Below are 4,273 nucleotides of genomic sequence, written 5' to 3'. Positions count from 1 at the left end.
CTAGCTTTTTGAGAATATACAATAAATTATAGTCAACCATATTCATCCTAGGTTGCTGCAGGCTGCAGAAAGCAAGGACTCATTCTTCCTATTGATAACTGAAATTCTGTGTCCATTAACCAACCCCTCTCCATCCTTCCCCTACTCCCAGGCTCTAGTAACTACAGTTCTACCCTCTACTTCCATAACCTCCCATTTTTTTTTAGCTCCCACATATGAATGAGAACATGCAATATTTGTCTTTTTGTACCTGATGTATTTTACTTATTCATGTGGCCATTGATGACAGAATTTTTTATTTATTTATTTTTTTTACATAGCTAAGTCTTATTTTCTGAGGGGTGTGTGTGTGTATACACACACACACACACACACATTTTGTTTATCCATTAGTCTGTTGATGGACATTTATGCTGACTCTATATCTCAGGCATTTGTGAAAAGTTCTAGCAGAATTTCTAAAATAAAAATTTCTCAGTGGCATAACCACGTTTCCAAGCTAATGGAGTGACTGGAAAATAGTCTATGAAGGTGGTAGAATTTGATCTAAATTTTAAATGATGGGAAGGTTTTTAATATGGAAATGAGAGACAAACATTATGGATAGAAAGGATGACAAGACCCAAACCACGGAGTTGAATAAATGTGGAACACGGGGAGACAGCAATATCGCTGCTGCTAGATAGGAAGGTCGCCAGGTCAAAAAATAAGGTTGATGTTGGAAATCTGCCTGAATGAGAGACTTAGGAGTTGGTGTTAGGCTACTGTAAAGTATTGTGTTTTAGAGCAGTAAGAGGCTTAGAGAATTTCATCTGTCACCCGAGAATGATTGTATTGAATGGAGAACCCTGATGTAGGAGACTATTGTGATAAGCCAGGAGCTAGGGTCTCAGTTTGAAGACCATTGTCTAGGGTCATGGTTATGGGGAGGGCGAGCAAGGCTTTACCACTGATAGAATTATTCTAGTCTCTTACTGCAAAGTTCAGGCCATTCATTTGTCTATGGAAAAGTAAGTGTAGCTGTGCGGATGGTGCCAGGAGCTGGAGACTCCATCTGGGCCAGTGCTGCCCCAGGAAAGCCCAGCCTCCCGGCCTCCTCAGCTCAAAGGTCACCTCCCCATAGAAATGCAGCCCCTCGTCAAAGAACCAGGGAGTTCCACCTCCCTTCAATTCACACCCATGTGGTTTTACCTTAGTGTTAAATCGCCATGCTGGTACTTTCATGTTATAGGGTTTATTTGCTCATTTGTATTTCTCTCCAAAAGAACGTAAGATCCAAAATAATTAGAGGTCTTTATTGTCTTGTCCGAGGCTTCATTTCAGGGCCACATCAAAGCCTAGTGCATAATACATGTTCCATAAATGTGGTTAAAAATGGAAAATTTTATAATCTATTTTTCCACAACTTTTAAGCTTTTCTCGTTTTTGTATTCTTGCCCATACAATGCTAAGAGACTAAGTAAGGACTACATGAGTGGAAGGTTAAGTTTTAGAATTTATCATTCACCTCATACTGAATACAATGGCCTGTGCTTTATAGACCAAATAGAGGGATTAAAATCCTGCTTTAGATTCCACAAAGAAATTACAATAGCTACCCTCAGTAATACTTGTTAAAAATTATCTTACTAAACATCCAAAAAACTGGTTGTACAGCCTTGGATAAATCATTTCTTCTAAATTCTGGCTAGTTTAATTACAAAATGCAGTTCTGTCCTGGATCATGACTCTTCCTCCTGAGTTTAGTCTCTCTCACTCTTATCACCAGTCCTTGGCCATTTCCTGTGGGACAGGATCAGCTCTCTGCAGGACTGAAGGGGGCAGAGAGCCAAGGTGTGGTGAGAGGCAAGGTGGCCGTGTGAGTCCCAGCAAAGCTGTTTCCAGTCACAGCCACCTGGTGGACACCTAAGAAAACTTCGAGTTAGCGTGTTTTGAGGAGTTTAGTATCGAGGCTTTGAATGGAACCTAGTCATTCCCCAAAGAAAATTCTAGCCTATTTTGTTTGATCCATTTTTACCTGCCTGCTGTTTATATAGTACTGGATATTTGTGGGATTTTTTTCCCCCTCACTTTAAAATTGTAATAACATTGTGTCCCCTCTTAGCAGATTCTCATTCTTACAATGGAAAATACCAGAGGATTTTTCTTTACAGTATATTAAAGAATTGGCCTGTGAGCTACCTTCCTCCAAAGTTTCTCAAAAGTAACAAATCTGGTTTCAATTAGCAGAAAGAATTCTTAGAACATCCACTGTGTTTAAAAAACTAGCCATTTTATTCAAAAGGCCTGTTTTACACTTAAACATGTCTCTCTTATCAATGTGTTTTGTAGTCAAGGCAGAGCTCAATAATAGATATAAAGCAAATTGTCACCAGAGCATACCACAGGGAAAGCAGAGCTGTAAAGATACCACGATAAGATTCTAGAGCTTCTTCTCAAAGTGCGATATAGTCACCTCCCACATATTTTTTGAAAAAGTTCTCTAATCTCATTATTTCCAATTCTAAGCTACTGGAGGTTAGGGGCTGAATATTTAAGGAAACAGAAGGAAAATGTGTCTAGTGATGTTTATTTTCAATTACCATGGTATATTCTAGAAAAAAATGAGATTCTTGTTTTGTGACAGTCTGGAGATGCTCTAATATCCTCTTTTCATAGAAAAAAAAAGATTTTCCAAGGTCATTACTTATGCAATATACTAAGAGTATGTTTTAAGAAAAAATAGGAAGAAATGCTGGAACATTCCTCTAGATATTGCTACACTGGATTCCTAAGCAGGAATTTATATTTTTTTTTAGCAGACTATGACACTCTCCAAAAGCTATGGAAAGCAATCTCAGAACACAATAGGAAATCTAAATAAATTCGTTTTTATTACAGATAGTAGAAATTCTCTCTCCTCTGGTGTGCAGATGGTAACTAATAGGTTTGGTTTATTAAGCTCTATCATAGTTTTTCAGTGGGATGTAAAGTCAGGGTTCACAAGATATCTCCTCTGGCAAATCTCATTTCCAGACATTCCTAATTTTCTCTTAAGAAAAAAGCAAGTTTTGGTTCTGAAATGTTTTTACAACTTTAAACAGCTTCTTTCAAGGCTGTTTACCAAGCCAGTAAGGACTACACAAGGTTACACTGAAGCTTCAAAGTGCTTGACGAAAATTGTCTTTGTTTCTTTTCAAGAAACAACTCTAAGGCGGCAACACTCGTAACCAGGGTATTCTAATATCTAGACTTAATAACTACCAAAGCCCTAATGTTACACTAAAATGCTTATACTAACCGGATAATGGCAAACAACAGCAATTCCAACTGGAGCAAGTGTTTAGTAATTCTACAGCTGCAAATGCATGACACATTCATGCATTTGCAGCTGTAGAAAAGTTCACTTTTAAAATTCCCTGTACAGCCCTCTAAAGCTTCATCTTCCATAGAGAATGCACTAAGAAGCAGCTTCACCTTAGTTTTAAATCCTACATATCCTCCTATATTTGAAGGAATGATAATTTGTATATACCCCATAATGATCTCTTGCTGAGAAAGTGATTACCCTTATTTAAGAGGATGTATCATGAATAATGATGAGATTGCTTTCAATTAAATGAAGGCTGATACAGTAATGCTCCCATATGCACATACATATTTGGTCAGATGATGTTTCTTGACAATCAGTATTTTTAGAGGCAATAAATGTGTCTGCTCATGGTAACTCTCAATGTAGGCAGCTCAGTACTAACTGCCTTTTTGTCCTAATTGTTTTTTTTTTAATGTAATAGAGTGGCAGATATCTCACATGTAAAAGCATAGTAACCTTTTCCCTATGTTACTGGAAGGTATCCTAATGTCTGCTTTTCCATAAGTGGTTCTTGCACTGCCTCCCTGCCTACCACAGTAATCCTGTGGTAGGATGAGAATTGCCCAGCACGTCAACAATTGCCAAATTCCCTTAGGATTGATGTTTTAGCAGGTAAAATTCTGTAAGTGTGCTGTTATTTTTTGGAAGCTTGTATCTCTCAAGATGGGAAACTTTTAGTATAATTTTAAAGGCTTCAACTCAGAACAGGCAGGGAGAGACAAAAAATGAAATGTCTTCATGTAAAACAATTGCAAAGCAATGACAAAAAAAAAATGAAATCCTGTTTCACAAACAAACCCTGTAGGAAATTAGTGTCTTTTATACTTGATTGTACAGCAAACTTGGAAATGGTCATACGGAATTGTTAGAAGAGAATTAGTGTAGCAATGGGGCAGAATGATTTGAGCCTAAAGGGTTGCA

Source organism: Callithrix jacchus, chromosome 16 (assembly GCF_049354715.1).
Source record: "Callithrix jacchus isolate 240 chromosome 16, calJac240_pri, whole genome shotgun sequence".
Classification (NCBI taxonomy): Eukaryota; Metazoa; Chordata; class Mammalia; order Primates; family Cebidae; genus Callithrix; species Callithrix jacchus.
The sequence above is the reverse complement of the archived record's forward strand: the minus strand, read 5'-3'. Positions refer to the sequence as shown.